This window comes from Schistocerca nitens, chromosome 1 (assembly GCF_023898315.1).
Source record: "Schistocerca nitens isolate TAMUIC-IGC-003100 chromosome 1, iqSchNite1.1, whole genome shotgun sequence".
NCBI lineage: Eukaryota > Metazoa > Arthropoda > Insecta > Orthoptera > Acrididae > Schistocerca > Schistocerca nitens.
The window spans coordinates 1207539142-1207565995 of NC_064614.1; positions in this window are offsets into that span (position 1 = coordinate 1207539142).

Here is a 26854-nt window from a genome sequence, read left to right on the forward strand (position 1 = left end):
TTCGGAGTTGGTGTAACATTTTTCTTGTGTGATTACAATAGAGAGAGAGAGAGAGTGTCCTAGCTGGAGGATTTTGATTAGACATATTCACTTACTTTTTCTTATATAGGTATTAACTCTATCCCCCCAGAATGAGATTTTCACTCTGCAGCGGAGTGTACCCTGATATGAAACTTCCTGGCACATTAAAACTGTGTGCCGGACGGAGACGTGAACTCGGGACCTTTACCTTTCGCGGGCAAGTGCTCTACCAAAGGTAGGAGACGAGATACTGGCAGAACTGAAACTGTGAGGACGGGGCGAAAGTCGTGCTTGGATAGCTCAGTTGGTAGAGCACTTGCCCGCGAAACGCAAAGGTCCCGAGTTCGAGTCTCGGTCCGGCACACAGTTTTAATCTGCCAGGAAGTTTCAATTCTATCCTCCGGAGGATAACCCAAAAAGTGCAATATTATATTTCCAAAAACATTAGGATATATTTTTATCCGCTATCTACAGATTATAACTTATCATACCACAATGCTGCCACTGAAGTCGATTCAGTGAAATCCAGATTTTAAGTTACTCCCATAGTACGCTGCAACAGCAAACCTTCTTTACTTAATTCGGATATGGGTTTTGGCTCAGTATCCTGGAGATCGAATTTGAATATACAGTCCTTAAAACACTTGGTTCGCCTCACAGGCAAAGTCCAGTGCAGACGGTCATTTCGTGTACTTGCAAACTATGCAGTATCAAGTTGTACTGGTCAAACAATGATGTGATACTGAATACGCGCGGGGCGAGTCCAAAGTATATATGAGAGACTACGAGCTAGCTAAAACAGCAAGCTGTAGTTCAAATGGTTCAAATGGCTGGAAGCACTATGGGACTTAACATCTGAGGTCATCAGTCCCCTAGACTTAGAACTACTTAAACCTAACTAACCTAAGGACATCACACACATCCATGCCCGAGACAGGATTCGAGCCTGGGACCGTAGCAGCAGCGCGGGTCCGGACTAAAGCGCCTACAACTGCTCAGCCACAGCGGCCGGTCAAGCTGTAGTTCGGCTTACAACTGACACAGAAGAAAATGACATTAATTCCAACAACTTGTTTTGTATATAAACATACACTAAACAGCCCTAACATTATGTCCATTTGTTTAACAGCGTGCTTATCTACATTCCTAGACGCAAATACAGCACGATTCTACATGGTATAAATACGACAAGTCCTTGTATGCTTCTGGAGATATGCGGCACCAGGTGTTCACGCGCAGGTCACGCAATTACCGTAAATTATGGACCAGCGGTTGGTGAGCGCGGAGTTGACGCCCTACGGCGTCTCAGATGTATTCCATCACGTTCAGACCAGGCGAATTTAGTGGCCAATACCTCAACATTCGGATCTCCGGGCGGGGACTACTCAAGAGGATGTCGTTATCAGGAGAAAGAAAACTGGCGTTCTACGGATCGGAGCGTGGAATGTCAGGTCCCTTAATCGGGCAGGTAGGTTAGAAAATTTGAAAAGGGAAATGGATAGGTTAAAGTTAGATATAGTGGGAATTAGTGAAGTTCGGTGGCAGGAGGAACAAGACTTCTGGTCAGGTGACTACAGGGTTATAAACACAAAGTCAAATAGGGGTAATGCAGGAGTAGGTTTAATAATGAATAGGAAAATAGGAACGCGGGTAAGCTACTACAAACAGCATAGTGAACGCATTATTGTGGCCAAGATAGATACGAAGCCCACACCTACTACAGTAGTAAAAGTTTATATGCCAACTAGCTCTGCAGATGACGAAGAAATTGAAGAAATGTATGATGAAATAAAAGAAATTATTCAGATAGTGAAGGGAGACGAAAATTTAATAGTCATGGGTGACTGGAATTCGAGTGTAGGAAAAGGGAGAGAAGGAAACGTAGTAGGTGAATATGGATTGGGGCTAAGAGGAAGCCGCCTGGTAGAATTTTGCACAGAGCACAACTTAATCATAGCTAACACTTGGTTTAAGAATCATGATTGAAGGTTGTATACATAGAAGAACCCTGGAGATACTAAAAGGTATCAGATAGATTATATAATGGTAAGACAGAGATTTAGGAACCAGGTTTTAAATTGTAAGACATTTCCAGGGGCAGATGTGGACTCTGACCACAATCTATTGATTATGACCTGTAGATTAAAACTGAAGAAACTGCAAAAAGGTGGGACTTTAAGGAGATGGGACCTGGATAAACTGAAAGAACCAGAGGTTGTACAGAGTTTCAGGGAGAGCATAAGGGAACAATTGACAGGAATGGGGGAATGAAATACGGTAGAAGAAGAATGGGTAGCTTTGAGGGATGAAGTAGTGAAGGCAGCAGAGGATCAAGTAGGTAAAAAGACGAGGGCTAGTAGAAATCCTTGGGTAACAGAAGAAATATTGAATTTAATTGATGAAAGGAGAAAATATAAAAATGCAGTAAATGAAGCAGGTAAAAAGGAATACAAACGTCTCAAAAATGAGATCGACAGGAAGTGCAAAATGGCTATCCAGGGATGGCTAGAGGACAAATGTAAGGCTGTAGAGGCTTATGTTACTAGGGGTAAGATAGATACTGCCTACAGGAAAATTAAAGAGACCTTTGGAGAAAAGAGAACCACTTGTATGAATATCAAGAGCTCAGATGGAAACCCAGTTCTAAGCAAAGAAGGGAAAGCAGAAAGGTGGAAGGAGTATATAGAGGGTCTATACAAGGGCGATGTACTTGAGGACAATATTATGGAAATGGAAGAGGATGTAGATGAAGATGAAATGGGAGATACGATACTGCGTGAAGAGTTTGACAGAGCACTGAAAGACCTGAGTCGAAACAAAGCCCCCGGAGTAGACAATATTCCATTGGAACTACTGGCGGCCTTGGGAGAGCCAGTCCTGACAAAACTCAACCATCTGGTGAGCAAGATGTATGAAACAGGCGAAATACCCTCAGACTTCAAGAAGAATATAATAATTCCAATCCCAAAGAAAGCAGGTGTTGACAGATGTGAGAATTACCGAACAATCAGTTTAATAAGCCACAGCTGCAAAATACTAACACGAATTCTTTACAGACGAATGGAAGAACTAGTAGAAGCCGACCTCGGGGAAGATCAGTTTGGATTCCGTAGAAATACTGGAACACGAGAGGCAATAGTGACCTTACGACTTATCTTAGAAGAAAGATTAAGGAAAGGCAAACCTACGTTTCTAGCATTTGTAGACTTAGAGAATGCTTTTGACAATGTTGACTGGAATACTCTCTTTCAAATTCTAAAGGTGGCAGGGGTAAAATACAGGGAGCGAAAGGCTATTTACAATTTGTACAGAAACCAGATGGCAGTTATAAGAGTCGAGGGACATGAAAAGGAAGCAGTGGTTGGGAAGGGAGTAAGACAGGGTTGTAGCCTCTCCCCGATGTTATTCAATCTGTATATTGAGCAAGCAGTAAAGGAAACAATAGAAAAATTCGGAGTAGGTATTAAAATCCATGGAGAAGAAGTAAAAACTTTGAGGTTTGCCGATGACATTGTAATCCTGTCAGAGACAGCAAAGGACTTGGAAGTGCAGTTGAACGGAATGGATGGTGTCTTGAAGGGAGGATATAAGATGAACATCAACAAAAGCAAAACGAGGATAATGGAATGTAGTCGAATTAAGTCGGGTGATGTTGAGGGTATTAGATTAGGAAATGAGACACTTAAAGTAGTAAAGGAGTTTTGCTATTTGGGGAGCAAAATAACTGATGATGGTCGAAGTAGAGAGGATATAAAATGTAGACTGGCAATGGCAAGGAAAGCGTTTCTGAAGAAGAGAAATTTGTTAACATCGAGTATAGATTTAAGTGTCAGGAAGTCATTTCTGAAAGTATTTGTATGGAGTGTAGCCATGTATGGAAGTGAAACATGGACGGTAAATACACTCCTGGAAATGGAAAAAAGAACACATTGACACCGGTGTGTCAGACCCACCATACTTGCTCCGGACACTGTGAGAGGGCTGTACAAGCAATGATCACACGCACGGCACAGCGGACACACCAGGAACCGCGGTGTTGGCCGTCGAATGGCGCTAGCTGCGCAGCATTTGTGCGCCGCCGCCGTCAGTGTCAGCCAGTTTGCCGTGGCATACGGAGCTCCATCGCAGTCTTTAACATTGGTAGCATGCCGCGACAGCGTGGACGTGAACCGTATGTGCAGTTGACGGACTTTGAGCGAGGGCGTATAGTGGGCATGCGGGATGCCGGGTGGACGTACCGCCGAATTGCTCAGCACGTGGGGCGTGAGGTCTCCACAGTACATGGATGTTGTCGCCAGTGGTCGGCGGAAGGTGCACGTGCCCGTCGACCTGGGACCGGACCGCAGCGACACACGGATGCACGCCAAGACCGTAGGATCCTACGCAGTGCCGTAGGGGACCGCACCGCCACTTCCCAGCAAATTAGGGACACTGTTGCTCCTGGGGTATCGGCGAGGACCATTCGCAACTGTCTCCATGAAGCTGGGCTACGGTCCCGCACACCGTTAGGCCGTCTTCCGCTCACGCCCCAACATCGTGCAGCCCGCCTCCAGTGGTGTCGCGACAGGCGTGAATGGAGGGACGAATGGAGACGTGTCGTCTTCAGCGATGAGAGTCGCTTCTGCCTTGGTGCCAATGATGGTCGTATGCGTGTTTGGCGCCGTGCAGGTGAGCGCCACAATCAGGACTGCATACGACCGAGGCACACAGGGCCAACACCCAGCATCATGGTGTGGGGAGCGATCTACTACACTGGCCGTACACCACTGGTGATCGTCGAGGGGACACTGAATAGTGCACGGTACATCCAAACCGTCATCGAACCCATCGTTCTACCATTCCTAGACCGGCAAGGGAACTTGCTGTTCCAACAGGACAATGCACGTCCGCATGTATCCCGTGCCACCCAACGTGCTCTAGAAGGTGTAAGTCAACTACCCTGGCCAGCAAGATCTCCGGATCTGTCCCGCATTGAGCATGTTTGGGACTGGATGAAGCGTCATCTCACGCGGTCTGCACGTCCAGCACGAACGCTGGTCCAACTGAGGCGCCAGGTGGAAATGGCATGGCAAGCCGTTCCACAGGACTACATCCAGCATCTCTACGATCGTCTCCATGGGAGAATAGCAGCCTGCATTGCTGCGAAAGGTGGATATACACTGTACTAGTGCCGACATTGTGCATGCTCTGTTGCTTGTGTCTATGTGCCTGTGGTTCTGTCAGTGTGATCATGTGATGTATCTGACCCCAGGAATGTGTCAATAAAGTTTCCCCTTCCTGGGACAATGAATTCACGGTGTTCTTATTTCAATTTCCAGGAGTGTAGTTTGGACAAGAAGAGAATAGAAGCTTTCGAAATGTGGTGCTACAGAAGAATGCTGAAGATTAGATGGGTAGATCACATAACTAATGAGGAGGTACTGAATAGGATGGGGGAGAATGTGGCACAACTTGACCAGAAGAAGGGATCGGTTGGTAGGACATGTTCTGAGGCATCAAGGGATCACCAATTTAGTATTGGAGGGCAGCGTGGAGGGTAAAAATCGTAGGGGGAGACCAAGAGATGAATACACTAAGCAGATTCAGAAGGATGTAGGTTGCAGTAGGTACTGGGAGATGAAGAAGCTTGCACAGGATAGAGTAGCATGGAGAGCTGCATCAAACCAGTCTCAGGACTGAAGACCACAACAACAACAACAACCTCAACATGAGTCCATCATCATGTTCCTCACATCACTTTAGCATGACTCAGTCCTTGTGACAATGACAGTTATCTTGCTAGAAGACGTCATCGGCCGTCGAACGTATGAAGGGATGCTGTCGGTTCGTAGCTGTCAAGATGCCTTCGATTACCACCACAAGCCCAATGGAAGTTTAAGTGAATGTCTGCCAAGGCATAATACTGCCCGCAACTGCATATGTCCGTTCTTCACCCACAGTCCACAGATGCTCATGATAGTACCCCGCGAACAGCTGACGAGCTTATTTCAGTGATGTGTTCACTGCAGTAACAATCTGCCCTTTGCCAAATTGCTTCTGCCACTGCACTTCCCCATTGGCTGCTACTATCGTTGCTGCAGTGATTCTTCATATTTCTCTCCTCAGCAGATACACACATATCAAAAAATGTTTTGCAACACCTCAGTTCCGAGACTTATGGAACATGTACAGAAAATTGGAGATCAATATAAACATCATTTCCGCTATTTTTATTCCTCGTGAATACGGCGGGGCCTTCAGAGATGGTGGTCCACATTGCTGTACACACCGGTACCTCTAATACCCAGTAGCACGTCCTCTTGCATTGATGCGTGCCTGTAATCGTCGTAGCATACTATCCACAAGTTCATCAAGGCACTGTTGGTCCAGATTGTCCCACTCCTCAGAGTGGTTGGTGGGTCACGTCGTCCATAAACAGCCCTTTTCAGTCTATCCCTGGCATGTTTGATAGGGCTGATGTCTGGAGAACATGCTGCAAACTGTAGTCGAGCGATGTCGTTATTCTGAAGGAAGTCATTCAGAAGATGTGCACGATGGGGGCGCGAATTGTCGTCCATGCAGACGAATGCTTCTCCAATATGCTGCCGATATCGTTGCACTATCGTTCCGACGATGGCATTCACGTATCGTACAGCCGATACGGCGAATTGGTATGGGTGGTTATACTTAACAGCCGATCTAAGTTAATAATTGGCTCCTTCTCCCGATCCCCAGGCTCCGATGATATAGTTGCTGAACAGTTCAGAGAAAATTTGAGTCTCGTAACAAATAAATACCCCACTCATACGATTATAGTTTGTGGGGACTTCAAGCTTCCCTCGATATGTTGGCAAAAATACTTGTTCAAATCCGGTGGTAGGCAGGAAACATCTTCCGAGATTGTCCTAAATGCTTTCTCCGAAAATTATTTCGAGCAGTTAGTCCACGAACCCACGCGAATTGTAAATGGTTGCGAAAACACACTTGACCTCTTAGCCACTAACAATCCAGAGCTGATAGAGAGCATCATGACTGATACAGGGATTAGTGATCACAAGGTCGTTGTAGCTAGGCTCAATACCGTTTCTTCCAAATCCACCAGAAACAAACGCAAACTAATTTTATTTAAAAAAGCGGATAAAGTGTCACTAGAAGCCTTCCTAAGAGACAATCTCCATTCCTTCCGAACTGACTATGCAAATGTAGACGAGATGTGGCTGAAATTCAAAGATATAGTAGCAACAGCAATTGAGAGATTCATACCTCATAATTGGTAAGAGATGGAACTGATCCCCCGTGGTACACAAAAGAGGTCCGAACTCTGTTGCAGAGGCAACGGAAAAAGCATGCGAAGTTCAGAAGAACGCGAAATCCCGAAGATTGGCTAAAATTTACAGACGCGCGAAATTTGGCACGGACTTCAATGCGAGATGCCTTTAATAGATTCCACAACGAAACATTGTCTCGAAATTTGGTAAAAAATCCGAAGAAATTCTGGTCGTATGTAAAGTACACAAGCGGCAAGACGCAGTCAATAGCTTCGCTGCGCAGTGCCGATGGTACTGTTACCGACGACTGTGCCGCTAAAGCGGAGTTATTGAACGCAGTTGTCCGAAATTCCTTCACCAGGGAAGACGAATGGAATATTCCAGAATTTGAAACACGAACAGCTGCTAGCATGAGTTTCTTAGAAGTAGATACCTTAGGGGTTGCGAAGCAACTCAAATCGCTTAATACGGGCAAGTCTTCAGGTCCTGATTGTATACCGATTAGGTTCCTTTCAGATTACGCTGATACAATAGCTCCCTACTTAGCACTCATATACAAGCGCTCGCTCACCGATAGATCTGTACCTACAGATTGGAAAATTGCGCAGGTCGCACCAGTGTTTAAGAAGGGTAGTAGGAGTAATCCATCGAACTACAGACCTGTATCATTGACGTCGGTTTGCAGTAGGGTTTTGGAGCACATACTGAATTCAAACATTATGAATCACCTCGAAGGGAACGATCTATTGATACGTAATCAGCATGGTTTCAGAAAACATCGTTCTTGTGCAACGCAGCTAGCTCTTTATTCGCACGAAGTAATTGCCGCTATCTACAGGGGATCTCAAGTTGATTCCGTATTTCTAGATTTCCGGAAAGCTTTTGGCACCGTTCCTCACAAGCGACTTCTAATCAAGCTGCGGGCCTATGGGGTATCGTCTCAGTTGTGCGACTGGATTCGTGATTTCCTGTCAGGAAGGTCGCAGTTCGTAGTAATAGACGGCAAATCATCGAGTAAAACTGAAGTGATAACAGGTGTTCCCCAGGGAAGCGCCCGGGGACCTCTGCTGTTCCTGATCTATATAAATGACCTGGGTGACAATCTGAGCAGTTCTCTTAGGTTGTTCGCAGATGATGCTGTAATTTACCGTCTAGTAAGGTCATCCGAAGACCAGTATCAGTTGCAAAGCGATTTAGAAAAGATTGCTGTATGGTGTGGCAGGTGGCAGTTGACGCTAAATAACGAAAAGTGTGAGGTGATCCACATGAGTTCCAAAAGAAACCCTTTGGAATTAGATTACTCGATAAATAGTACAATTCTCAAGGCTGTCAATTCAACTAAGTACCTGGGTGTTAAAATTACGAACAACTTAAGTTGGAAAGACCACATAGATAATATTGTGGGGAAGGCGAGCCAAAGGTTGCGTTTCATTGGCAGGACACTTAGAAGATGCAACAAGTCCTCTAAAGAGACAGCTTACACTACACTCGTTCGTCCTCTGTTAGAATATTGCTGCGCGGTGTGGGATCCTTACCAGGTGGGATTGACGGAGGACATCGAAAGGATGTAAAAAAGGGCAGCTCGTTTTGTATTATCACGTAGTAGGGGAGAGAGTGTGGCAGATATGATACGCGAATTGGGATGGTAGTCATTACAGCAAAGACGTTTTTCGTCGCGGCGAGATCTATTTACGAAATTGCAGTCACCAACTTTCTCTTCCGAATGCGAAAATATTTTGTTGAGCTCAACCTACATCGGTAGGAATGATCATCTAAATAAAATAAGAGAAATCAGAGCTCGAACAGAAAGGTTTAGGTGTTCGTTTTTCCCGCGCGCTGTTCGGGAGTGGAATGGTAGATAGATAGTATGATTGTGGTTCGATGAACCTTCTGCCAAGCACTTAAATGTGAATTGCAGAGTAGTCATGTAGATGTAGATGTAGATGTAGACCACCAACGACGTACGTCGGCCCCACATAAAGTCAACCCCAAAACATCAGGGAACCTCCACCTTCCTGCACTCACTGTACAGTGTGTCTAAGGCGTTCAGCCTGACCGGGTTGCCTCGAAACACGTCTCAGACGATTGTCTGGTTGAAGGCATATGCGACACTCATCGGTGAAGTGAACGTGATGCCAATCCTGAGCGGTCCATTCGGCATGTTGTTGAGTCCATCTGTACCGTGCTGCACGGTGTCGTTGTTGCAAAGATGGACCTCGCCACGGACTTCTGGAGTGAAGTTGCGCATCATGCAGCCTATTCGCACAGTTTGAGTAGTAACACGACGTCCTGTGGCTGCACGAAAAGCATTATTCAACATGGTGGTTTTCCTGTCAGGGTTCTTCCGAGCCATAATCCGTAGGTAGCAGTCATCCACTGCACCGAACAACATCACTTTCGTTCACTCCGAGAGACCTGGACACATTCGTCGTTGAGAGCCCTTCCTGGCACAAAGTAACAATGACAGGAGCCGTGTACCTCTTTCCTGGTGGAATGACTGGAATTGATCGGCTGTTGGACCCCCTCCGTCTAATAGGCGCTGGTCATGCATGGTTGTTTTCATCTTTGGGCGGGTTTAGTGACAGCTCTGAACAGTCAAATAGATTGTGTCTGTGATACAATATCCACAGTGAACGTCTATCTTCAGGTGTTCTAGGAACCGAGGCGAAGCAAAACATTTTTTGATGTGTGTAGCTTGCTTACTGCGTCACGTACCCGCAAAGCCGCCGGTGGCATACAACCTCGCATTGGGAGTTGTCATCCATAACGCTTTGGCGCGTCAATGCAAATCGAATTTGAGTCGACGATAAATGTTATAGAGCGATTTCAAGTATAAAATCACTTCTCATTACAGAAGAAACAACTGAGTCAATTTAATAGCGAGCCAGTAATGAGAGTAAACTCATCCGTTGAGGGAACTCTTTGGCTCGCCGCGGTGGAGTCTCAAGAAGAGACCTTCCCTCAGTTCTAAGACCGCATCAGTCGTATTCACGTCATTTTGAACAGTTGAAATACGGCTGCTATTTCACCCTCTTTTATTGCATAGCGTAAGTCATTATGTCCAACGATGCGCGCATTTGATGACCGAGAATATATCTTGCCGCGACTGTCCTACACTGACACGCAATATGGCGTCAGTTGTGTGTCGCTTTGTTTGTACTGGCAGCAAATGAGGGTTTGGCTTGGCAAATATTTGAAAGCATTGTTTCAATAGTATCAGTTTTTAAGGACGTGATGTAACGGTTTTAACGTTTTAACTATTATAATTGTAGCATTCAACCACGTTTCTGTCCTACAAACAGAGGAATAGCACGTTTCGAGAAACTATACTCTCGTTATCAGGTTGTGAAACGTGGCTCATGTTAAAGCACTAAGCTGTCCGTTAACGGTGTTGCGGCGTTCATAAAGTGACATACAAGAAAAACACATCGAGTTGTGGGTCCTCCTCGGACACTAACATCGTCGACTTATGTTAGCAGCCGTCACATATCACGCTTCTGCAGAGGTCGAGGATGTTCTTGTAAACTGAAATGTCTACACGTCTGCAGTGTTACCGTGTAAGTGCAGGTCCTGGCTCAGCCATAATGCTATTCTACTGGTCGCCCACTTTTCCTCATTTCAAAAGGCTGCGATCGTCAGCCTGTAGCTATTCCGTGACAAAGGAAGTACACATTTATAAATATGTAGCTGTCTTAAAATGAATCTAGAAAGCTACCGGTTTTTGTTTAACTTGTGGTGGAATATTGGAGCTAAGCGGACGCAGTTCTAGATGAAGCAGCTTGGGGCTGTAATTGATGAGACTGCACAGTGCTCTTGTGCTCTTGCACGCAGAGAATGCATTGCTATTATAATTTCCTGCATTAACTTGCAATAAATCATTCCGCTTCCGATGTTTCTTCAACGCATGATAAATACATTCATTTACTGACGGCTCGATTGAACCAGAACTCGGCCAAATCCTTCATCAATCGCTCTCATGCAAAGCTTACATTGCTTATCTCTGCAGGAAGACAGTCACGTGACTCAGCGGCTTTCTGTCGAACATCATCTGCGAATGTTGGGAAATAGGTACCGAATAATTCTTTCATTGTAGAACTGAAGCCAACGTACACGAATATTGGGCACAATAATTTCCTTGTCCCTTACGTTAAAGATTCTCCAATAAGGTACACTCTTAATATCGTAGCTCTTAGTATCTCCATTGCTAATAGACTTCACTTTTCCTTGATCGATTTTAAACGTTTATAATTTGCGAGTCCACTGCATATAAGGAGTCTCAGGATGAATAGTCAGTATCCAGGGAGATGAGAGGGACGATCATTCGACGCAAAAAGTCTTAAGATGAGCTCTTAAACGGATACCTTGAGACCTTCATTTTGTATACTGTAAAACAAATATCTTCTTCTGCAGTCTAGACCTACCTCCTGAGACACTCTTTGTATTTGTTTTATAATTGTTATGTTTTATACTGTTGTTCTTGTATGTTAATGTTGTTCTAAACTAAACTGGTTTTCTATACTTAACTTCCTCGTCTGTTTGTGTTGAATGTTAACCTGAGCTAAGCAAGTGGTGTGATTACGTAAACGCTATGTGGTAAAAAATTTCCCCAAATCCAACTGAAACTTAAAAACTGTATTGCTACTAACTTTTACAAAAATAATTAGAAAACGTAAAACTTTATCCTAAAGCAGCTATTCTGTTGAAAATTTGTGTTATGCAGGACAGTGAACACTACTGCAATTCCTGACATCACAGTAATTGACTTGAAGTTCCAAAACACAAGACTAACAGAATAACAATTCTACATAAAATTACAAACCGAATTTTGAGAGAGTAAATATCTAAAATGCTTTTATAAAAATACACTGTAATTTAAACAAAACTACAAACTAGTAAGTGATGCACACGCCAATGTAACAGTGCACTGCAGGAATAAGACTGAGATCTTAAATGAACTTTACCTAGGCTGACCGTGATAATAATTTTGAAATGCAACGCATGACTGTGAATGATTGTACTGCGCGCTGACTGTAATTTTAAGCCGACTATTAAATTTTTCGTGACTTACCTTGCGGCAACGGAAACTCGATATTGCTCAAAAGAGCTGAAAATAAAAATGCAGCGCAGCAAGAAACCAGCTACAGAAAAGAAACATTGCCCAGTGCAATGCTGGGGAAAGCAGTTATGCTTAAGACTTACTCTCCAGCAGCTGTTTCCCGCCTAGTGTAATGCGGCGACATGCAATTACAAAACTAAATTTTCGTGAGAAGGCGGTAGCAGAAACTCGGCTTACTTAATGATTGAAAAGAAAACTAGCATTCAAAACTCTACTGTGAATGTTCTGATTGCTTAGCAATTCAAATTATCTTTACCAAATCACAAAGCATAAAAGTATGACTCTGCCATGAAATTCGTTAATAGAGTGGTAAAGAAGTGGTGTACCTATATCTCTGAGTGCAAGCTATGTGAACAGATAACCTGTTTGATCTCGTTTCGACGATCAAACCAACTGTCCCGAATCAATAAAGAGAAAATCCAGCAAATATTTTGCTTTTCTCCAACTCATAATAATCTGCGTACAAGCAACCAACGCAGTGACAGCATTACCTGAAAATCTGGACACTTCTGAAATCAGTCTTCACAAAATCGTATTTCGCAAAAGCAGCATCCTCTGCATTTGTATTTCTGTGTTCTACTAGTTGTTTCCAGACAACTCAGCAGCATAACCAACAGCCCACTCCCTCTGGTACTTCTCACTACAACTTCAATGCTAGTGCAACCAAAGATCACATTGCTCATACTCAAAACTTCTGTCGCCCAACGTATCGATCACGAAGACGTCTGTTTGAAAAATGTCCAGTGTACAAACGTGAGGTATGACACATTAAAGAATGTATAAATTCTAATTAATAATATCTTTGTTTATAAGACTGTCACTTAAAATAAAACATAGCAATGTCGTTTAATATTGTCACATGTAAAATTAAAAAAAAAATCTATATATATAGGAGTGTCATAGGCAGTATTTTAAGAATATGCGCAAGTACTGTGCCCTCTCGATTATTTTCTTTCTCAGTTTTCATCTGCAAGAACTAATTATTATTTATCGAATAATCTATACAAATGGCTGTCTCTTGTTACACCTTGAAATTATATCTGTGCAGCATTTACTACAACACGTCAGTTAACGATTTTTACAGCCTCCTTAATGGAAAGCGCCCTGCTAGAGCGTGTATTGTTTCCATAACAACATACTGATGTTCATGGTACGTTTGCCTATCGATATTACAACACTCTCATTGGAGAGTAGCCTGCGGCCACATCTTTGGAATGGCGTCTATACATACCATGGCAACCAGTAACTTCTAAATGGTTCTCCAACAGGCCCAGAGAGGGCAACCCATGTACTGTCGAAACGATTTTTATTTATCTCATAGGTTTAATATTTTTACATATTTTATCTGACAATAGCTGTTGAACCAGCTAAGTTCCATATATTTTTATTTTTCATTCTTGCCATTGTTCTTTTAATTAGGAAATTTTACGTTGTTATTTGACTATTAACCCATTGGTTAGCGATGACATCATTGTGTCAAATGTGTCCTCTTCTCACTCTCCCTTCGCCGTCGCTCTTTGTCGCCCCCTCTCCAGCTTCTTCCTCCCACTCCTCTCCCTCTGATCCTTTCCCCCCACTGGCGCCGAGTGCTGTGTCCACGCCGGGACCTGCCCCTTCCCGCCACCTCCCTATAGCTCCCGTCCCTCATGTCACCACCCACCCTTCTGCCGCCGTTAAACACCCCAGTGGCACCACCACCTCCTCCGCTCCCAAAAAGGCCCCGCCCCGTCCTCCTTCTGCCCCCCCCCCCCAGGATGCCATGGATGTCTCCCCGCCTGGCCCTGCTCCCTCTGCCTCCTCCTCCTCCTCCTCCTCCCCCTTTATACAAATACCTCCTCTCCCGTCCCGATCCTTCCCTTCTCGAGGCCCGGAATCTCTCCCTCCTCCTCCGCCAACACTTCCCTGGTGCCCCCATCTCTCTCCTCACTCCCAGACAGGATTCCGTTCTCATCTCCTCCCCCAGCCCAACCCTCCATACTGACATCCTCTCCCGCCTCCCCATCACCCGATTTGGCCCCAACGCCTCCCTCACCCCTGCTCCTTCTCCATCTCCTACCCACCAACCCCAACGCCCGCGTCACCCGATGACCCTCACCGCCGTGATCACTTGGCTCAGTCAGTCAATCACAGAGGAGGAGATGTTGGCGGAGCTCAAGGCGCATCCCACACTGGAGGTGAGGGTGGTCCACTGCATTTTCAACTCGGCTGGCCCCACCCGCTTTATGCGGGTTTTCTCCGAGGACGCCCCCTCCATTGACTGTCTCCTGAAGGAGGGTGCCCTCCTCTTCAACCAGCGCTATAAGGTCGACCCCTCCCATTCCCCTCCTCAATCCCTGCGCTGCCAGAGGTGTCTGCGCTATAACGCACACCGAACAGCCGAGTGCCACGAGGCCCCCACCTGCCTGCATTGTAGGCAAGCGCACTTCCTCCGGCAGTGCCCTAACCTTCAATCCTCTCCCTCCTGCAATGCCTGCCATCTCCCCCCTCCCACCAACTCCCAAAAGTGTAAAGCCCGACCCCCTCCGACCACTCCTGAACTCACTGTCCCTGTCCGTCCTCTGGACGCCCCCACCCCTCCTGGAAATTCCCTTCGTCCCCCCCCCCGCTGAGGACATCATCAGGTTCCTCACCATTGTCCTACAAAACGTCCACCCTTTCCAGCGCCCTCACATCCTCCAACAGGTCTCCCTCACCGCCCGTTCCATTTTCCATTTAAAAATCTATGCCACCTACTCCAACAACCAGGCCCATTTCACCTTCTCCTGTCTTGACACCCTTGTCTAATTCCCTGTCATGGCGCGACAGCACCGTATCCTTTTCAACAACATCCGCTCCCTTCCCGCCAACAAGAACCTCTTCCAGCACACCCTTGCCACCCACCGCGTCGATGCATTCCTCCTCAATGCAACTTTCCTCCAACCCCACCACACCATCCACACGTCGCCCTACCTCCTTCACCGTTCTGATAATCCCCTCCCAATTGCGCGTGGCAGAGTTGCCATCGGTCACCATCACCAGATCCCAGTTCGGCTCCAACCTCTCCTTCCCGACCCCACCGAACACCTGATCTTTAGTCTCTTCTTCCCCGGCCTTACCATCACCTGCGCCACCATCTATGTTCGCCCTAACGTCCCTATTCCCTTTGACTTCCTCTCCCACATTGACCGTACCTTCTCCTCCTACGTGATCGCCGCCGACCTCAACATCCATAGTCGTTCCGCCGCCCAGTTACGGCGGTGGCATCGGTTCCTCTCCTCCCTTCAAGGTGACCTCATCCCCATCTCCCAGCACACCCGTCCCGAATCCAACTCCACTCCCAATGTTATCCTTTCCTTCCCTAACCACCTTGGCCGCATAATGGTGGATCTCCTGGAGCCTATTGGTAGCGACCATCTCCCTGTCGTCCTCACTGGTTCATACGGTTGTCGCCCCCACCCTGACCCTCGTAATGACCCTCCCCCAAAGTACGTCCATGACTATTCCCGTGCCAACTGGAATGCCTACTGGGATACCCTCTCCACCCAGGTCGATAGCCACCCCTTCACCTACCACCACCCTGAAGATGTAACCCATGTCGCCTCCTTTCTCCAGCAGACCTTGTCTGAGGCCATGGAGGCCCACGTGCCTACTGTCGCCATCCACCCCCACTGTCCTACCTTACCCCCACAGGCTGTCCTCCTCCTCCGTGAATCCCGCCGTCTCTACCGTGCCTTCCTCCACACGCATGACCCGGACACACTCCGACGCAACCGGCAACTCCAGCGACACATTCGAAATTTGCTCGCGGCTAAGGAACGCCGGGACTGGCGACAGACAAGCAGCCGTTTAAATGCTACCCTACCTATAAACTCGTCCAAGTTCAGGTCAGCCTTCCGTCACCTTACCAGAACTAAACCCTCCCCCTACTATCCTCTTCTTCATGATGATCACCCCTTCCCTGACACCCTTAGTAAGGCCAATCACTTTGCCTCTTACCTCTCCGATGTCTTTTCCATCCTTGATGATCCCCAGTTCGATTACTCCCTCTTCCCGGATGTCCGCGATCGAACTGACCTCTGTCCCTCCCCTCGCACCTGGTTTCCAGTACTTGGACAACATTGCACACACGGAACACAATGCCCGTGTCACTACACAGGATCTCATTGCTACACTCCACACGAAATGCAACACCGCTCCTGGTCACGATCGTGTTACCTACCGTCACCTTCGTAAAGCTTCTGTCTCTTTCCTCTCCACCCTGGCCAGGCTCTACAATGTAGTCCTGTCCACCGGTTACTACCCCGACCTGTGGAAAACCTCCCATATCCTGATGTTCTTTAAACCTGGTAAACCGCCGTCCGCCATCTCCTCCTACCATCCCATCAGCCTTACCTTGGTCTTCAGCAAGGTCCTGGAACCTATCCTCACCCACCGCATCCACCAGAATCTCCGCCAGCACCGCCTCCTTCCCGTTACCCAGTGTGGCTTTCGGCCGTCCTTCTCTTCTGACGACCTTCTCCTTCACCTCACTCATCTCCTTTCCGAACAGCTCAATTCCCGTCGCTCCGCAATCTTCCTCTACCTGGACCTCGAACGTGCTTATGACCACGTATGGCATTCCGGTCACCTCTTCAAGCTCCAAACCTTCGCCCTTCCCATTAACTCCGTCCGTCTGATCGGCTCCTTTCTCTCCCACCGTCCTTCCTACGTGACCATCCATAACACGGATTCCTACACCTTTTTTCCCTCCGCCGGTGTGCCCCAAGGCTCCGTCCTCTCCCCTTCTGTACCTTTTATATACGGCGGACATGCTGCCGCCGTCACCCCCCGTCCACCTCCAGTTTGCTGATGACACCGCCTTCCTTGCCCTTGCCCCCACCCTGCAGCGCTCCCAACACCTTCTCCAATCCCATCTTGACCAGTTCACCGCTTGGTGCAACCATTGGTTGCTCAAGGTCAATCCCTCCAAAACCCAGGCGATCATTGTAGGCAACACCACCCCTTCCTTCCGCCTCCTTGATTTCTATCTCACCATCTATGGCCGTCCTACAGCCCTCACCCCCACCCTTAAGTACCTTGGCGTCACCCTCGATCGTCGACTCTCCTGGACCCCCCATCTCCGGACAATCCAAGCCAAGGCATGCTCCCGACTCCGTCTCCTCAAGCTCCTTTCCGGCCGTACGTGGGGTCTGGACCCCTCCACCATACTCCACACCTATAAATCCCTCATCTGCTCTATCCTTTGTTACGCCCATCCGGCCTGGATCTCCGCCCCCCCTACCTTCTATAAATCCCTTCAAATCCTTGAAAGCCATGCTCTCCGCCTCAACTATCGCATCGGTCTCCCCTCCCCCACGCGGATCCTGTACAATCTCATTCCGTTCCCCCACCTCCTCCTTTTCCTTGAAAGGATACGGATCCTGGACACCTCCCGCAAACTCGATCCTCCTCACCCACTTGTCTCGCCCATCCCCTCCCGCCCCCGCCCGCCACCGCGCTTGTATTCCCACGTCCCACCCGGTCTCCATCTCTCCACCCTCCTTACCCTCTCCCAAGGTGGCTTCCGCCAGCTCCCTCTCCCTGATGATGTCCTCCTCCCCTCCATCTACCCCTCCTACCAACTTTGATCCTCCCTCCCTCTCCCTGTTTTTGCTCCTTTGGGCTCCCTCCCACCCTTCCCTCCCTCCTCCATTTCTCCCCACTCCTCCCCCGGGCTTCCCCTCCCGTCCCTCTCCTCCTCCCCCCATCTCCTCAGCCATTGGCATCTTTGTTCTCCCCTCTCCCCCACCTCACCCATCTTCCCCTCTTGGCAGGTCCCCGGACTCGCACACGCTAAGTGGACATTCGCGCGCCATCAATGTCTCGCGTGTGCCGTCGTGTTTAGTGTTCAGTGTTCACTGTCACACTCCATCGTTCACCTGTGCCATCGACATCTTCAGTGTTAGTGCGTCGTGTCAACAGCTTGTAGTGTGGATTATCGTCGAGTGTGAACGGCTCCGTGTTTGTCTTTGTGTCTACTGTTTTATTACCCACCGTTATGTCACATCTGTGTATTCTTTCTGTTGTTTATTTATCTACTCTATGGCTGAAGAGCGGCGTAACATGCTGCTGACAGCCTGCCTATTTGTACGGGTTTGAAAATAACAATAAAGAAAAAGAAAAAAAAATCTAGCAGTGAAGGACGCTCCTGCTCATACAGCATCTTGGTTGTTCATCGTTTTATAACTTTCTAGTTTCATATAATATTCTTTAATATATGTAGCCGTCTGATCAGATTTTGTATTTGACCTGTAAGTCTGAATATGACCACAGGCGTGGTCGAAACCGGTTACCAGAATAAATAAATTTTTGATCAAGACTGATTTCAATAGCAACTATTAATTAATGTTCACCAACATGCAGTCTTCTATAGATGCTATCTTCTGTGCAGAAAACAGCATGTAGGTCGTGAGTCCCTTATCTTAAGCCCGTAATAAACTCTTAGCGAGGAACTAATATTTTATAAACAATTAAATTTTCAAATAGTCTGTTTGTACGGGACGCTACTCGCTTTTTATTAGCAGAATACAAGAAACTGCACATCTATTTTCCACTTCATGAGTCACAAATAGTCTGCAGTCTTTACACTTTCATAACAAGAAAACAATGAACAAATTTGCGTAGTTACTATCAAATTTTTCTCAATTAGACGGCCACATAACCAGATATTGTTAATAAAGTCTTAACTGACGCGAACTGCGACAGACAACTTGTCTGTCCTCCGAGGGTGTCCTACCAGCGCTCATATTTACAAACCAGACATAGCTAAACTAAGTCCTCACTGATACCGACCGCGGCAGAAAACATGTCTGTCCTTCGAGACTGCCGAACCGTCTCTGATCTTACCTCGAAGCACTTCGCCCGTCATCCACGTTGGGCGTGAACGGAAGATCACCGAAGTGCTTCGTCTGCCTTTTCGTTTAGCAGTTGTTTATCATACCGCTGGCAGTTAACACATTTCAAGTAATGTAATGACTGCCTGCTATTGAAAGATTCTTTAACATGAAATGCAAGCAAATACACTGTTTAGTTTTTCTAATGTTAATAACAGGAGATAATCATTTTGGCACGCAATTTCCGAACGCAGCAGCCAATCGCGAAGAAAGACCGCAATTTAGGCGGTCTTTCTCACGATACCCGTACCGAACAAATTGTCTGTCATCGGTACCTCACAGCACATTACGTTATACTGGCACTGCTGCCTTCTCGAATGCTCTAAGAAGAGCTTCTCGTAGCCGAATATGACGGCTGTAAAGCCAGAAATATTACAGACGCTCTAGCTCACCGTAAATGTGTTGCACAGTGTTCACGTCGGGAACCTGCGCAGATTCTGTTTCACGACAGGATGCATTGTCACGCTGAGACAAGCAATCATCGTCTCCGAACTTCACTGTTTGCACTAGTCATGATGGTAGGTAACTGAGCCGTGCCGGCTCATGGTTATAGTGGTTGTCCACTGTTACCCGTGGTAGTTATCTTGCAACGGCGTCACTCTTTTTTTTCTGTGTATGTGTGTGTGTGTGTGTGTGTGTGTGTGTGTATGTGTATGTGTTTGTGCGCGCGGGCGGTAGGTGAGCCAAAGTACTACCTTGCATTAAGGCTGGACTTCTGGGATGTCTGTCTACAGAGATTTATTCAATCTTTATTCAGACGTAAGCAGCGAAGAGGCCTCGTAGCCCGTTGTCCTATTAAAAACGTTGGTTTTCACTGGATCCGGTTACTGGGCGGCCTCGAGGATTGCACGGCGGACCAGCACTTGGTGCCACCGTTGTGGGGCGATAGAGACGGTATACTCAGGTGTCGGGCACTGGGACTCACTTCATCAATCCTACAGAGAAGTTTCTGCGTGGCATAAGAGTATGTGATGTGATCGGAAACGCGTGGGGTGTTCAGTTCGGCGTGAAGTTCGGCAATCTGGGGCCAACTTGGAGCTGCTAAGGTGAGGCTTAGGCATCTATTTTGAACGACTTGTAGTGGCCGAAGATTAGACGTGCTGGTGGTCCCCCACGTGGAGCAGCTATCAAGAAGTGCAGGTAAATCTGGTGCTCGATATAGACGAAGCTTCGTTCGAGCTTTTCATCTGGCAACTGCTAAACAACGGGTGCAAGTGGTGTAGGAGGTTTAATACAGTCCTGGAAATGGAAAAAAGAACACATTGACACCGGTGTGTCAGACCCACCATACTTGCTCCGGACACTGCGAGAGGGCTGTACAAGCAATGAACACACGCACGGCACAGCGGACACACCAGGAACCGCGGTGTTGGCCGTCGAATGGCGCTAGCTGCGCAGCATTTGTGCACCACCGCCGTCAGTGTCAGCCAGTTTGCCGTGGCATACGGAGCTCCATCGCAGTCTTTAACACTGGTAGCATGCCGCGACAGCGTGGACGTGAACCGTATGTGCAGTTGATGGACTTTGAGCGAGGGCGTATAGTGGGCATGCGGGAGGCCGGGTGGACGTACCGCCGAATTGCTCAACACGTGGGGCGTGAGGTCTCCACAGTACATCGATGTTGTCGCCAGTGGTCGGCGGAAGGTGCACGTGCCCGTCGACCTGGGACCGGACCGCAGCGACGCACGGATGCACGCCAAGACCGTAGGATCCTACGCAGTGCCGTAGGGGACCGCACCGCCACTTCCCAGCAAATTAGGGACACTGTTGCTCCTGGGGTATCGGCGAGGACCATTCGCAACCGTCTCCATGAAGCTGGGCTACGGTCCCGCACACCGTTAGGCCGTCTTCCGCTCACGCCCCAACATCGTGCAGCCCGCCTCCAGTGGTGTCGCGACGGGCGTGAATGGAGGGACGAATGGAGACGTGTCGTCTTCAGCGATGAGAGTCGCTTCTGCCTTGGTGCCAATGATGGTCGTATGCGTGTTTGGCGCCGTGCAGGTGAGCGCCACAATCAGGACTGCATACGACCGAGGCACACAGGGCCAACACCCGGCATCATGGTGTGGGGAGCGATCTCCTACACTGGCCGTACACCACTGGTGATCGTCGAGGGGACACTGAATAGTGCACGGTACATCCAAACCGTCATCGAACCCATCGTTCTACCATTCCTAGACCGGCAAGGGAACTTGCTGTTCCAACAGGACAATGCACGTCCGCATGTATCCCGTGCCACCCAACGTGCTCTAGAAGGTGTAAGTCAACTACCCTGGCCAGCAAGATCTCCGGATCTGTCCCGCATTGAGCATGTTTGGGACTGGATGAAGCGTCGTCTCACGCGGTCTGCACGTCCAGCACGAACGCTGGTCCAACTGAGGCGCCAGGTGGAAATGGCATGGCAAGCCGTTCCACAGGACTACATCCAGCATCTCTACGATCGTCTCCATGGGAGAATAGCAGCCTGCATTGCTGCGAAAGGTGGATATACACTGTACTAGTGCCGACATTGTGCATGCTCTGTTGCCTGTGTCTATGTGCCTGTGGTTCTGTCAGTGTGATCATGTGATGTATCTGACCCCAGGAATGTGTCAATAAAGTTTCCCCTTCCTGGGACAATGAATTCACGGTGTTCTTATTTCAATTTCCAGGAGTGTAGTTGAATCTTCTCGTTGTGGATACGACCTTTGAAAAGGAGTTTGCTATCCAGGGTCAGCCCTAAGTGTTTTACTTCGTTCATCCACGCAAGTTCTTGAAGGTGAAGAGTAAGCCCGTCCCGCAAGACGGGGTGTTTTCGAATGAGGACAGCCTTAGTTTTGTCGGCATTGAGACGAATGTGGTTATCGGATGACCGCTGTTCAGTCAGCGTAAGCTGACATTGTAGTCCCCCCACCGGTGCAGTAATCCGCCGGCCACCGGTGAGTAAGACTGTGTCGTCCGCAAACTGAGCCAGGATTACCTGGCAGAACGGATAAGTCGTTAACTTAAACGTTGAAGAGTTGGGGGTAGAACTGAGCCCTGTTGGAGACCTTCCCGTAGGCGTCTAAAGCAGGACCTTTGCCTATCGATGTGAACCACTATTTGCCGGTGTTGGAGAAAACTGGCAATTATACGTAGACAATGGTCAGGCAAGTTTTGCATGTCTTGCAGTTTGATCAAGAGCTTATCAGTCCACACACGGTCATAAGCTTTTTATGACGCGACGTGTCCACCTGTTAGGGTTTTACAGGATTCGCCGCACAGCCTAGATTTCTTTTTGCTTAGCCTGTCGGACTGAGGTGATGGGCAAGGCAGCGCCGGTTGAGGGCTGCGCTGCCGGACTGTGCAGACTCGCAAGAGGAATCGGAGAAGCTGGCAGGATTCTACTCTGCGAAAATACGTAGATCTCCAAGAGCACCGGTTAGTGGCAGATAGAGGCTGAACGGACTAGGAAACTTGCTGCTCTGACTCCGTCTCATGCGTCGGCTGTTATCACCGGCAGAATTAAAATTTGTGGGTGTGTTTCTGAACATTTGCTTCCGTAGTGTCTGCGTACTGCGAACCGTGCCTCTCGACAGTAGATCTGCTCCGTTTTGTTTCGGTTGGAAAGATTCATCAGTTGCTGCAAAGACTGGTTCTGATATTGCATTTATGGCGTGGCCTAGTCTTATCTTCGGGTTACAGTAGAGGGCTGTGATCTTGGATAACTTGTGGTCTCTTCAGTGTTTTCCTGAGGTTCAAAACCGTCATTTCATTAATTTTTCTGGCTACTTTGGAATTTAAGAAATTGATTCAGTTTTCATTGTGTTTTCTTAAAACTGTGCCGATTTTCGGCACGATTGTGTTCCGGCCGCGAGTGTTAAGGTCGATAATGGCCTCGCCAGAAGTAATGTGGTGCCGCGTTGGCGCCGAGGGGCCCTCTGGCGACGAGGAGTGGAATGTTATGAAGTACCGAGCGAGAAGGACAGAACGGCAGAGTGTTGGGGTCCGGATGGTCCGAATTGTGAATTAATAATTTTGGCACTCTGTCGAAATGAACTGGTGGTGAAACCGAGACGCTTGGGAATTCAACGCTGCTGCGGAACGATAAGCCGCAGGATCTGCAATTCTATGGACGCAACTTAGGCGACCTGTGGCCGATGTCGTTTGTGGGTGTTTTGCCACGGCAGATAAACAAGACAGCTTGGGCCCATCCTGAACGCGCTGTGCTGTAGTATGTTCGCCCACAATAAGGATGTCATGATATTGGAGAAGAATGTAGTGGAATACGGTACGTGTACCTTCAGTGACTTCTGCGGTGTTAGTTTACTTCACTGTGTGGAGACTGAGCAGTAACTGTCACTTTTCAACGAAATTTACGATTGTGTAAAAGTGTGGCCAGTGCCAGATGGGCGTTGTCATTAAGTTACTATATTTCTTATTTGTGAACATAATTTTCTGTTATCAGGATTAGTCATTGGACAGATCTGAAATTCTGCGCTGTAGTTAAGCGGGTTATAAATAATAGTATTAGACAGATATTATAACTGTGAGTTTTGGATATATTTCTATATTTCCGTGTTAAATGAAGGTGCATTCTGAAGTTCGAAAGGTACCTTTCTACCATTACGAGTCTGTAAGTTTGTATTTTGAAGTGATGTTGTTTGCTACTCTTATTGGTTAACAATTTTTTACCTCATTACTCAAAGGAACAGTTATTTAACAAACCGTTTTTTGAAGCGATCTAACACTTGTTTTTCAGTGAACTATTATTAATAAATTACGTAAATCAGTAATGTTTTGTAAGCAGTTATTGAAGGCACCCATTTCCATTAGTCAATCAACCATGGCCAGTTGGGAACGGGCATTGATGTAACATTATTGGACTAGAGGATATTTGTTAAGTTGTGGCAACGCTAATCCTGTTGTTTACTGCCCTTGTTGAAGTGTCTACTCGCCCCTAAATTAAATACTAATTCTGCACAAAACTAAAATTCGAATCTCATTAATTTTGGTGTTTCCCGCGAGTTAATGACCCTATTGGTTCTGACGGCTAAGATAAGGCGTCTTTATCAATGTTTATTGATCTTTTATGAAATATTAGCTTTTTGTGGTGTGTGGGGCATAAGATTGCATCGAGGTGTTGGCCCGTTTATTTTGTTTTAAACTGTTAAGCCCAGGTTTTAATACATAGCCAGAGACTCGGGCAGAGTACAAGACCTGTACTGGTGACTGGGACCGGCTTTATTTCCATGGATTATGACAACGTATTTGGCGTCTCCTTGGCACGACGTTTTTCTTATAGTAAATCTTTCGGCTACTATTAGCGCCTCTTAAGTGATTAATGCAGTAAACAAAAACAATTTTCTTAGCCTAGCAATTTACGCACCAAGCACCTCCCTCCCTACCTTCCAACATCGTTTTCCACCCTTTCATCGAAATCAAATCCTTCCAACGGAATGCTGCAGTCCATAGTGTGATTCAACGTTCCAGATCACTCGTTTCCATTCATTCATTGCTCAACGGCGTTGCGCTTTACGCCACCTCAAGAGTCGCTTAGTAATGTCTGCAGAAGAATGTGTGTTATGAGGTGCCGCGCTACCATTCTAACCTATTCGTTTTAGCTCCCTACGCACAGACATTCTGCTAGCTGGACTCCTGGTAACACATCGGAACCGACGAGTGACTCCTTCAGCTGATTTCATCCAGTGCTCGACTTCCCTGTCCGTCAGTAAGCTACATGACTTCAGCCAGGTCTCGGTTTAGCTGTGGCCCTTCCTTCGCGTTTGCGGATCACAGTCACCACATCAGCAGTCGACTTGGGTAGCCGTAGAAGGGTCGAAATGACACTGATGGACTTCTTACTCAGACATCCAGATGACTTGTCCACGTTGGCCAAGCCATTCTGTCGTTACTGCTTCTCTATTGACAATACAGTACTTCTCGCCTCCTTTTATACTGGCAGGTCCACCTCTCGTGACATCTAGCGGTCAGTCCTGCGTTACATTATACACTCATGCTCATAAATTAAGGATAATGCTGGTACATTGTGAAACAACGCTCTGGCGGGCGGGTTGCGGGATTAAATCACCTCGGGGTATGACCATGTGGTGCATTTGACCTGCGGTCGTCGAACGGTGGCGCTGGCAGTAGTCTACATACGCAGAGGTATGCTAGTCCATGTCAGAGTACAGTGCAGCGAGTAAGTGTGCAGACGTTTCCAGACGTACTATTGGTGACTGTGCGTTGAAAATGGCCCAAGGAACACACACTGATGAGTTATGAGGGGTAGAATACTAGGGCGACTGGAGGCTGGTCAAACACAGCAGGTCGTAGCACAGACCATCCGTGCGCCACAAAGTGCGATCTCAAGATTATGGCAACGATTCCAGCAGACAGGGAACGTGTCCAGTCGCTACAGTACGGTACGTCCACAGCGTGCAACACCACAAGAAGACCGATATCTCACCATCAGTGCCCGCAGACGGCCACTGAGTACTGCAGGTAGCCTTGCTTGGAATTTTACCGAAGCCACTGGAACAGTTGTCACCAGACACACAGTCTACAGATGACTCAATAAACATGGTTTATTCGCTCGGAGACCTGCAATGTGCATCCCACTGCGCCCTGGTCACAGGAGAGCGCATAAAGCCCATAAAGCCTGTGTGTACATGATCATCGGAACAGTGGTCCCAGGTTATGTTCACGGACGAGTCCAGGTATAGTCTGAACAGTGATTCTCACCAAATTTTCATCTGGCGTGAACCAGGAATCAGATACCAACCCCTTAATGTCCTAGTAAAGGGACATGTATGGAGGTCGTGGTTTGATTGTGTGAAGTGGGATTATGACTGGTGCACGTACACCTCCGCATGTCTTTGACAGAAGAACTGTAATAGGTCAGATGTATCGGGACGTCATTTTGCAACAGTATGAGTTCGCCTTTTCAGCGGTGCAGTGGGTCCCACCTTTCTCCTGATGGATGATAACACACGGCCCCACCGAGCTGCCATCATGGAGGAGTACCTTGAAGCAGAAGATATCAGGCGAATGGAGTGGCCTGCCTGTTCTCCAGACCTAAACATCATCGAGCACGTCTGGGATGCTCTTGGTCGACCAATCTCTGCACGTCGCTACGACACTTCAGGAGCTCCGACATGCACTGGTGCAAGAATTGAAAGCTATACCCCAGCAGGTGCCTGACCACGTGATCCAGAGTATGCCAACTCGTTGTGTGGCCTGTGTACGTGTACATGGTGTTCATATCCCATATTGATGTGCAGGAAACAGTGGCGTTTTGTAGCACATGTGTTTTGGGACGGTTTTCTCAACTTATCACCAATACCGTGGACTTTTGTGCAGTGTGTGTTCCCTATGTGCCTATGCTATTAGCTCCAGTTTTGTGTAGTGCGAAGTTGCGTGGCACCACATTCTGCAATTATCCTTAATTTGTGAGCATGACTGTAGTATCAGGGTACTTTTGATCTGAGAGAGAAAAATTTTTATCTGACGTCACCACTGTACACAGCAAGATAAATTTAACGAGTGGTCATCACCTACTATATTTCTGAAGATGCTCTCGTCTGACCAGAGAAACCAGT